The sequence below is a fragment of the Acomys minous genome (genome assembly GCF_964271855.1).
Source record: "Acomys minous genome assembly, chromosome: 17".
NCBI lineage: Eukaryota > Metazoa > Chordata > Mammalia > Rodentia > Muridae > Acomys > Acomys minous.
Genome location: NC_140500.1, coordinates 72,052,108 through 72,063,857, shown reverse-complemented (window position 1 = coordinate 72,063,857; position 11,750 = coordinate 72,052,108). Strand labels below are relative to the sequence as shown.

The 11,750-nt window shown below is 43.8% G+C and overlaps 1 pseudogene across 1 annotated transcript; it reads right to left on the bottom strand.

Annotated features, from left to right (window-relative positions):
* Positions 1–806: 806 nt before the first annotated feature.
* Positions 807–2,161, bottom strand: LOC311588278 (ankyrin repeat domain-containing protein 49-like; annotated as a pseudogene). The gene has a single exon. The product of its transcript is annotated as an ankyrin repeat domain-containing protein 49-like (transcript).
* Positions 2,162–11,750: the final 9,589 nt, after the last annotated feature.

The following is an 11,750-nucleotide window of genomic DNA, read 5'->3' as shown; positions in this document are numbered from 1 at the left end:
AATCATTTCTCACTGTTAGAATTCCTTGTCCCTTTTGTCATGGCTTATAGAAAATGAGAGTCATTGTGGTGTATGTGGTGTGTGTGTGTGTGTGTGTGTGTGTGTGTGTGTGTGTGTGTGTACATTTCCTGGGGCTCAAGAGTCTAGATAAGTAGGGCCCAGTCCAGCATGGAGAGATGGGTGGCCCTTCGGAGGGCAGTTTTAATCTTCTGGGCCAAGGCACGGTTTTGCACATGTCTGAGCGGAGACACTGGCTGGCCATAGCAACAAGGATCACAGGGTTGACCAAGGTGAGGTAGGACTGTCCACAGGCTCATGAGCACGGTGAGGGAGGCAGTGTAAAACGTTCAAGGATTAAACATCGCTCTAACCGCTTTCTTCAGAATGGTCTACATCATAAAACACAAAACATCTAAACGTACCATGATTTTTCTTAAACTTATAAAGATGTAAGTCACTAATTTGTTAGTGTTTCTTGTTTAAATGAAAGCAACTGGTGATGCAGAGAGGCCAGCCGAACTGCACCAGTGTGCTGAAGATGAAAATTTGGGGTTAGCTTATAAAAATACAAGTCAATATGCTAAACACTGAACAAAGGCCCAGGATATGGGATATTTAAAAATACTTTTCTCTTGGATCCATGACAGAAAATATCCTTACTTTCTGGATTACCCTTGTCCAGTTAAAATTATATCTGATTAAACTCACAAACTGCAGCAATCACCACAGATGCATCCAATACGTCCCAAACACATTTTTGCTAGTTCTTTTATTTTTATTTTTATTTTTTATTAATTTATTCTTGTTACATCTCAATGGTTATCCCATCCCTCCAAATACATTTTGACATCAAGGTTGGGCAGGTCACTTGGAAGAAAACTGTGATGCAGACAACAGAATTTCTGTAGTGAGACATCTGTTTTCTAGACATGGGAATATTTTACAATCTCACACATGGGAGGCACTGGTACTTTGAAGCATAAGAAAATTACTAGAGTCATTAAGACAGAGGGGAAGTTTGTACAGCCTTCCACAATTTCAAAGAGAGGGCAGTGGACTCTTGTCCTCCTGGCGATGTCGGAAGCGGTTTCTTGCAATTTGTTTGTTCTTCAGCCCTGCACCGATGTAGCGACTCATCAGGGGGAGTGCCCGGGTGTCTCTGCTCTCTCTGTTCCCAGCAGCAAGGCACGGAGGAGTCAAGAGGTCTTTGGTTTGGGCGTTGATGTCTGTGTAGTGCTGAAATAAGAACGAAGCCACCCTGGAGGTGTTCCACTCACAGGCGCTGTGCAGTGGTGTCCAGCTGTCCACAGTCACTGCATGAGCATCTGCCCCCTGAGCCACCAGCCTGCGAACAGCATCTGAATGTCCACTGTAGGCTGCTTGGTGGAGGCAGGTGTACTCATCTCTCGTGCTCACCTCAGCGGCCCTCTCAGAAAGCAGCCTCTGCACTATAGCCAGCCGTCTTTTTTTTTCCAGCAGCCCAAAGAAGCAATTTGCTTGTATCTTTTTCCATTTCTTTTTCTTGCAATTGATAACATTGGTTTTTTTCCCCCCTTGCTCCTCCTTCTCTGAATTGCCCACCCAGAGACTCTGAGTACCAGTGGGAATCAGGTGTCCATGGACTTCCAACAATTCAAGCTGATTAAACTGTTCAGAAAAGTCCAAAGTGTTTTCTGAGTATGTTTTTTCATCATGCCTTACTTTTTCTTTTTCCATTTTTACTACTACTCTAAATAAAGACCGTTTCAAGACATAGGGCACACTCTTTCAAGAGATGAATTGTGTCTGCATTGTTTGACTCATTCCAATCTTTTACAGAGAGAACCTCACCGACTGAACATTAGTTTTTAATGTTGGTAAAATTAAAATTAATTGACTTATTCTTTAAAAGACTGTGCTTTGGTGACATCTAAGAGATATTTGCCAAAGGAACACCAGGTTTTTTGTTTTGTTTTATTTGTTTTTTGCCTGTGCTGTCTTTTAAAGGTTTTATAGATATGTGTCTTCCAAAGTTCTGGGATTTTATAATTTAAATTATCAGTTCTAAGCTGTCTGTAATTCCATCACTTGGGAAGCAGAGGCAGGAGGGTAGTCTAGGCTACACAATGAGTTTCAGGCCAAGGCTACACAGCAAGACTATCTCAAAAAAAAAAAAGAAAGAAAGAAAGAAAAGCTTTCCCCTCAACCCTGATATGTAGATGGTCAGATCATCCACAAACGAAAACTGTTTCACTTCTCTCTTTTCTTTCTCCTTTTCATGTTAGCCAACTCTTAATTTCTCTGATCTTTCCCTACAAGGTTTAATTTTCTCCTTGAAATTGTACACATCAGTTTTTCTGCATCTTTCTAAATCTTTTCCATGTGCTTAATTAAAATGAAGGTACTTTCTAAATTCTCCAGATTAACATATTTAAGAGAGTTTTGTTGTTTGTTTGTTTGTTTTGGTTTTGGTTTTTGAGACAGGGTCTCTCTGTTTAGCCTTAGCTGTCCTGGACTTGCTTTGTAGACCAGGCTGGCCTTGAACTCACAGTGATCCACCTGTCTCTGCCCCCTGAGTGCTGGGATTAAAGGCGTGTGTCATGATGCCCGGCCCAAGAGTTTTTGTTTTTGTTTTTTTAAGGCTTCCATTGTTTCTCTTTCAACAACACTTACATTTCACCTAAAACATTGGTTCTCAATCTGTGGGTCTCGACCCCTTTGGGGTGGACTGACCATTTCACCGAGATCACCGAAGACCATTGGAAAACACAGATATTTCCATTATAAGACACAACAGTATCATAATTACAGTTATGAAATAGCAATGAAAATAATTTTATGGTTGGGGGGCGGGAGGAGTGTCGAAGCATTAGGAAGGTTGAGAACCACTGCCCTGAAACATCTGTTAGCCAGATTGACACTTGAGGCGAGGAAAGGAGAGCTGTCGCTAAGCCTCAGCCAGGGGAAGTCATGGCCATTCCCACAGGCTTGCTGCCTTTGATGGAGTGCACCAACCAAACATCCAGCTGTGTGGGGGTTGGGAGGGGGTTTGGGGAGTAGGGTCAGGGGTTGGGGTTGGGGGGGTGGGGGGGGAAGGGAGGGTTGGCTGTCTAGGTAGGAGGCCTCTGGGGAGAAGCAGTTTCAGGTTGTAAAAATCCTGGAGGAGGAAGCTGCAGTGGCCAGTTTTTGCACAAACTGATCACTAGTACTTGCACACACCGCCAGCATTTGCACTGGGACAAGAGGAAAAGCTTTGCCATCACTCTGAACCTTTCCCAAAGGAAGGCTCTGCCACTTGCACGGGTCTGAGGAATTCACTCAGGACTTCTGTTCTTTACACACTCACTCAGGACTCCCTCAGTTATCTGTCCTTCATTCTCCAGAGACTGGCTTCGGTGTACTAGGAAAGCCTGTACCGTGGTCACTGCTACATGACAAACACAGGACAGGTCCTTCTCACGGTCACAGCAGAACATGTGCCTGGAGGAGGCATGCTGAGGCAGCTGGGTTGTTTTCCCACAGTAACAATAAACAGTAAGAGGTAGGTGCTTGCCTAAGGGCTCAAGCTAAACTCTTTTTCAGTGACTATAAATATTGCATTGAAATCAACTGTACATATAATTACGGTATACATTGTCTAATGGTAAGCTTTCAGATATAAATCAGCTAGTTAGGGTGGCACATGTCTGAAATCTCAGCACGTGGGAGGTAGAGGCAAGAAGACTGTCACATCGGAGGCAGGTAGTTCACGGCTACACATTGACACTTCCTGTCAACATCGTAATTGGCTTCACTGGTGGAGCGCTTCCCTCAGAAGTGGGCTGGTGGGAGAATCCAGGTAGGTGGGTTCCAGGGTTCATGTGTAGCCTTTGCCTGGGACCATTTCCTGGCAGAGGTTTCTTTGACAAAGCTCTCTCAGGGCAACCTGTTGAGAGGGAGTTTCTCTACATGAAGGGCTCCCAATCTGTTATTTTTAGTATTTGCTACTAATTAAATTAACATTTATGACTGTTTTAGTTGCTCTTACCCCAACTGCCAACCCCCAACCCCCATTGATAGGACAAAAAGTAACACCATGGCAACCAAAGAAGAATCCGGAGGCAGGAAGTGAGGCAGGGACCTTGGAGCAATGCTGCTTACTGCCTTGCTCAGTTTGCTTTCTTAACTCTAACGCCTTAACCACTTGGCCATTCTGGTACCTCAGTTTGCTTTCTTGCACAATGTAGGACCACCTGCTCAGGATGACATCACCCAGAGTGAGCCACATCAATTATTATCAAGAAAATTACCCTAGACATGTTCACAGGCCAACCTGATGGAGGCAGTTCCTCAGCTGAGGTCTCCTCTTCTCAAGGAACTTGAGTTTGTGTTGAGTTGACAAAAACAAACCAGGGCAGGAACCCAGAAGGGAATGTGGCTTAGTGGAAGAGCGCGCTTGCTTGACACACAGTGACTCTATGGGCTGTATACTCACACACACACACACACACACACACACACACACACACACACACACGCTAGTCTTCTGGACTATATGCTAGACACAGACCTAGAACAGTTCCCTTGCCATGTCAAATCTCTGCTGCCAGGCGTGAACTTGTAACATCTAGACAACACATGTAGAACTCAGATCTCCATCTGCCACTTTGCTTATCGCCCCCAGAAGGCACCATCACTTGGGGATTATTTTAGTTTATCTTATGTTTTGAGACACATTCTCACCATGTAACCAACTGGCCACAAATTCCCAAAAGCATCCTATCTGCTCCAGTGCTGGAATTCCACCTCTGTGCTAACAGGGACAGCTGCGATTCTCTCTCTTCTATTTGCTGTCTACCAGTCTCAGGCTGCTACAGACCCCATCCCTGCATCAGTTACTCTTTTGAATTGATTGTGTCTTAAATACAAAGTGAATTATAATAGTAGAAAACAAGTATTCCACACACACACACAAAAAAAATGGCTGCATGGGCTGTTAAGTTGGGTCAGCAGGTAAAAGCGCGTTCTTCCAAGCCTGATGACCTGAGTTTGATCTTGAAAGGTGACCTCTGGCCTCCATGCAGGTACCATGGGATACACAACACACACACACACACACACACACACACACACCTACATACAATAATTAAATTAAAATGTAACAATTTTTAATGACTTTAAAACATAGCCACAGAAGCAGAGAACAAACCTCAGGCTCTCGGAGTCTTATCTCTTCACCACTAGTGCTTGGACAGTGCAAAGCTCGGGGCTGCCGTGAGCCCACTCCCTCCCGTCCACCCAGTCTGGAGAGGGATGGAGACTGCTAATGAAGGACAGGCTGGAATGGAGTGCACATCACTTCTACCAGTCTCCCACTGACCACGATTCAGTCACTAACCCAACCTAACAGCAAGAAAGGGCGCAAACTATGGTCTATCTAGGCTCCAAGGAAGAGACAGTGGCATAGCGGGCCATCTGCCACATCACTTGGGCAAAGGCCCAAACAATAGAAATCTTAACCAAGACACACACCTTATAAGAATTCAAAGTACTACTCGGGAGGCAGAGGCAGGTGGATCGATGTGAGTTTGAGGCCAGCCTGGTCTACAAAGTGAGTCCAGGGCACCCAAAAGCTTAAAAAAAAAAATCAAAGTACAAGCCAAACAGCTGAGACTTGTTGAGTCCTCCTCTTCCTCTCAGTCCCAGACTGCTGGCGACCAGATTTGAACACCCTAGGCAGGATTCTTCTTTGGAGAAAGCAAACCTATTGGAAAAAATGAAGAGGCTCAGCGCCTGCAGGGAACCTAACTGTCACTGAGTTGTTTGGCATTTCACATTTATGAACCTATGAACAGAGACCCAAGACCCTTTACATCATTAAAACAGAGAAACAAATCCCCAAAATAAACAAATAGAAAACGGTAACAAGTGGCACAAATTGTGGTCCCAACACTTGGGAGTCAGGACTCTTGACAGGACAATCCCCACAAATCCAAAGTCACATAGCACATTCCGGGATATATAGTAAGCTCCAGGTCAGCCAGGAGTGAGACCCTGTCTCACAAAAACAAAAGGAAGCACACACATAAGCCCAAATGGAAACGAAGCTGGGGCCAAGAGACTGCAAAAGTAAAAGACATTTGAGAGGGAAACCACTATAATTAGCATTTTCAGAGTGATCACAGAAAAGGGACAGGAGAAAGGGCACATCGTAGGTGTCCTGGCACATGGGAGATGGAAACAGAAGGATCGGAAGTTCAAGGTCATCCATATAGTAAGTCAGAGGCCAGTCTGGGCTACATGAGATCCATATTACTTTTTTTTTATTAATTTATTCTTGTTACATCTCAATGGTTATCCCATCCCTTGTATCCTCCCATTCTTCCCTCCCTCCCATTTTCCCCTTACTCCCTCTCCTATGACTGCTCCGGAGGGGGACTTCCTCCCCCTGTATATGCTCATAGGGTATCAAGTCTCTTCTTGGCCATATTACTTTTAAAGGGCAGCAATCAAATTGGTGCCACCTTCCAACAGAAGTAATAGCAGATCAATGTCCTTTTTTGAGGGAAAATGATTGTCAATTGAGGATTCTATACTTAGTAGTAACAATAATATAATTTAAACATGAGAGGAACTTCAGCTAACTCTCAAATGGTTCAAGAAAAAAATAAAAGTATGTGTATATAATCTAGAAAAGAAGTGTGTACCACCATTGCCCTGCTGAGAAAAGAAATGGGTTAGGTCTGCAGCTGCTCCAGAGTTTGCCTCTGCGCTAGTTTCCCAACTAGCCTCTGTGGAACGAGACGTGGTCCCTGTTCACCAGCAGGTGAAAGGACAAAATACATCTACAGGATACAGGGGGAAAGGGATTCTTCAAAACAGGGATGGAGACAAAGAAGCAACAGAGCACAGGGGACCGTAGATAACAGCAACAGGTGTGGAGAGCCTGGGACGCAGCCTGGCCCAGCCGGAACAAGAAGACTAAGGAAGTTATTTCCAGTACAACGTGGGACCTGTAGCTATTCAAACACTTTTATAGTGTTGAAAGTTTAGGGATGAGTTAGTGGACGGCCACAAAAAATATATAACAAGCCAAAGTATGGGTTAATAATTTTGTTTTTGTTTTGTGAGACAGGATTTCTCTGTGCAGCCTGGCTGTCCTGGAACTTGCCCTGTGGATTACCAGGCTGGCCTGGACCTCACAGAGATTCACCTGCTTCTGCCTCGAGAGCGCTGGGATTAAAGGTGTGCGCCACCAGGCCAACTTATAAATTAATTATTAACTCCAGGGGAAATAAGTAATTATGCTAGAAAGGAAATATAAATTTTGTGGTTCAACCATGAATAAGATTTATATGATTATAAAAAATGAATATATAATGTAATATTGGGAATAAAGAAAGGGAAATGGTAAGAATGGAGATATGAAAGAGATCATTCTACAATAAAAAAATACTACATAATTTACAAAATGGAAAAATCAAGAAAATAAATAGAAAATGATTGCTTGAAAAATATAGATATAAAAAGGAAATGCTAAAAATAGGAATGTGGAAGATGACTCAGACAATAAAGTGTTTGCTTTTCAAGAAAGAGGACTTGAGTTTGCTTCCAGTACCCATGTCAAAAACTCATGTAGCACCACTAATCCCAGCCACAAGATCCCTGGGGCTTGTTACACAATTTAGCCCCGTCTGGTAGAGCGAAGAGACTCAGTCTTAATGAATAAAATGGTGAGTGATTGAGAAACACCAATGTCAACCTCTGACTTCCACATCCACACACAAAGAAGTGTACACACACACACAGAGCAGGGGGGGAAGAGAGGGAGGGAGGGAGGGAGGGACAGAGAAAAAAAAGCAAGCAAAGACAGGAAGAAAGAAGGCAGGTAGGCAAGCTGGCTGGCTGGACTGAAGGGAGTGGTAGTTGACTGTGCAACTCTGTCAGCCTTATCTTCACTCTCAGATTGTCCCAGTTTGAATGAAATGTTGACACGCTCCCTGCCTTTGTTAACTCTGTGTCACCTCTATGAAAGTAAAGTACAAAAATCTTTGGACTGTAAATAGAATTGCCCTGTTTTGTGAAGCTCAGCCTGATTTTTTTTTTCTTCCTCTCTTTCTCCCCACAATCTCCCCACTCCTCTCTTTTTGAGACACGATCTCATTCCACAGGCCAGGTGGCCTCTCACTGAAGGTCCTCCTGCCTTAGCTTTCCCAGTGCTGGGGCCACAGATGTGAGTCAGCACACCTGGCGACCGTGGACACTTTTCTCCCTAAAACTTAGTTAAATTGATATAAACAATGTGTCAGAAACATGAGTAATATCTTCCTCTGAACAATTTTTTTTAACTATCTCACTTAATCTTTTATTTTCTTTTTGGCTTTTTTTTTCAAGACAGGGGTTTCTCTGTGTAGCCCTGGCTGTCTGGAAGTCACTCGGTAGACCAGGCTGGCCTGGAACTCAGAGATCTCCTGCCTCTGCCTCTGGTACTGGGATTAAAGGCGTGCGCCACCACTGCTTGGCACTCTCATTTAATCTTTTCAACAATTTAAGGGCACATTCTATCTCCTTTTTTAAAAAATGCTTTTACTGCACATTTATAAAAATCTGCATGGTTGCATTGTATTCTTCCTCCCGTGATTCCTCTGTTGGTCCTTAAAATGTGGTTAGAACGTGAGTTCTCAATTAGAAATTCCTTAAAAATGGGCTTCTCTCTACATATACATATAGATAGATGCTCTTTTCTTTATACAAATTTACATCCTTTGTTTTCTAAAAGGAAAAAGAAAAGAGAATCAAAATTCTGTTAGGCAAAGGTAGCCTTAGACACCTACTTCTGGTAATTTTCAGAATTTTGCTTAACTCCTTTTTTAAAAAAGTTTTTCGAGAGCAGGTTTCTCTGTATAGCCCTGACTGTTCTGGAATCACTCCAGTAGACCAGGCTGGCCTCGAATTGCTCTGAATTGGATGCGTATGCCAAGTTCAGGTGTTGAAAAGTGAACCCAAGCTGGGCTAGGTGCTTCATGCCTGTTATCCCAGCACCGTGGGAGGAAGAGGCAGGCAGATCTCTGTGAGTTCAAGGTCAGCCTGATCTACAAAGTGAGTTCGGGATAGCCAAGACTACACACACACACACACACACTTTCTCAACAAACAAACAAAAACAACAAAACAAAACAAAAAACAATTGATAGACTAAGGTCAGATGTTAGGGGAGGAGGGCTGCCCCTTTCTGAGGACTTGGGGAGAGGGGGAAGGGGCAAGGGTGGAATGGAAGGAGGCGAAGGAGGGGGCTACAGTCCGGATGTAAAGTGAACAAATTAAACAAAAACAAAAACAAACAAAAGAAAGGAAAAGTTGGACCCAAACACTACTACATTGAAAGATGCTTTTACTGTTTTTTGTTTTAGTGATAGAGTCTGCTCATACACCTCAGGCCGGCCTGGGGGTCACTATGTAGCACCAGGCTGGCCTCCTGCTGAGAGCAGAAGTAGTCAGCACCACCCATGGCTATAGCTTTAAAGTAAAACCTCTTCTTTCCTTTGTTTTTGTGTTTGTTGCTGTTGTTTGAGACACGTTTCTCTATGTAACAGTGCCCTTGCTGTCATGGACTCACTTTGTAGACCAGGCTGGCCTTGAATTCAGAGATCCTCCTGCCTCTGTTGAGATTAAAGGCGTGCAACACCCCACCCACCTGAAGTAAAAAACTTTTAGTAAGGTTGGTTGTGTAAAAGAGTTCATCCCCCTATATCCACCTAACACACACACACACACACACACACACACACACACACACACACACACACACACACACACACGATGCATCAAGGGATGCAGGAAGGTGCTCTCCAAGCTCTGGCTTTCCCAGCATGCAGTGTTATGGTCCAGATAAACTTCTGTTCGTCATAAATTACATAGTCCATGTCTATGCCCAGCTAGTCTTAGGGGAAACCAAACGCCCCTCTAACCACTGAAGTCCAAAGAATAAATTGTTCCTGCTAAATCTTCAAACAAGGGCATTTTGGTAGGTGTTCTCCAAAAACAACTTTTAAGATTAGAGAAGTGATACAAAATTTACATCAGAAAAAAAAAAAAAGTAAATTCAAGGCAGAGCCCCACAGCTTCAAAATGGCTAATTTATCTGTACAGGAGGCTGCAGAGGTGTATAAACTTTGGGTCTGGTTAATTCTGTGCGATTTTTTTAAAAAAAATCAAATCCTTTATAAAAAGTTTTAATAAATTAAGAAAAAAGATAAAGGACAAAGGGGGAAAATCTGAATTCCAATATCACTTAAACAATAAATATGATTGACATTTTAGGGAACGCCTTTACTTTTTAATGTATGTGTGTGAGAGGAAGTGTATGCACAAGTGTCCATGCGGAGGCCACAGGCCAGCTTAGGGTGTGCTCCTTTTTATCTTATGATTTATTAGACAGGGTCTCACTACGGCCCTGACTTACCTGAAACTTGCCATGCAGACCAGGCTGGCTTTTAACTTACAGAGATTCATCTGCTTCTGCCCCCCAAATTCTGGAATTAAAAATGTGTGCCATCATGCCTGGCTCTACTTTAGTTTCTGAGGTACGGCCTCTCCCTGAACTTGGAGCTCACTGACTGGACAGACTAGCTGGTCATAGCTCCAGGGCTCCACCTGTCTCTGCCCTCAGCACCAGAGTCACATTCCTACCTCTACGTGGGTTCTGCAAAGCCAGGTTCTCAGCTTGTACAGCCAGCATTTTCCCCAGCGAACCACCTCCCCAGCCCCTTGTTAATACAAAGCTAAAGTTAGGAACATCGTATAAACGTCTACGTTATTTGCCTTTTCTTTTTCTCCTCTTCCTCTGCCTCCCCCCTTTTTCTTCACTAAACACTATTTGGAAGCAGAGACTCCCTCTTCCTTTTCGTAGCTGTGTAATACTAACTCATCTGCATTATTGTATTTGATGACTCCTCATTTTCTGTCTGTTGTTTTGTTGGTTGGTTGGTTTGGTTTTGTTTTGGAAACAGGGTTTTTCTGTGTAGCCCTGGCTGTCCTGGAACTCTCTCTGTAGACCAGGCTGGCCTCGAACTCACAGAGATCCACCTGCCTCTGCCTCCTGAATGCTGGTATTAATTAAAGGCGTGCGCCATCACGGCCGGCCCATTGAGGGAACAAGGTGAAGGGTTGGGAATTGAGGCAGCGGAAACAAACAAATGAAGTCAAAATTGTTTTTTTTTTTATTTCTCTCTCTTTTTTTCTAGACCCTCCCACATGATTTATTTTTTCCGTTTTTAAACTCCGGCCTGGCTGGCACCATCTTCAGCTCATCCTCCCAACGTTCCTGACCTGTTCTTTTCCTATTGCTAACTCTGTGTCAATGTGTTATTACTAAAAAGCCTCTCTTTGAGGCAAGGGATATCATTTATGTGTTTAGACTTGAATAGCAATGCCACCATATAACAGTGCTGCCATGAAATCACGGTTGCTGACATTACAGAGCCACGCCCGTCAGTATGAACTGTTTAATACAGTCTCCTACATGGTCTGCTACCCTGGAAACAAAACCACACTGAAACTAGTTAAGACAGAAAAGTGAAGCTTTACACATTCCTGTACCCCTGCTCCCGGGCCTGTCCCTCCTAACTCCTCCACGGGCTGGACACCGAGATGCCTTTGTGAGCTGCGTTTTAAAGGGGTGCTGTTCTTTGCCCCCGTTCTCGTGGTCCATTCCTCGCTCTCCACGGTTCATTTGTTCCTGGATTGAGGGTCACACTGACTCTCTAACCTTTTCACCTCTGGTTAGGGTCGTT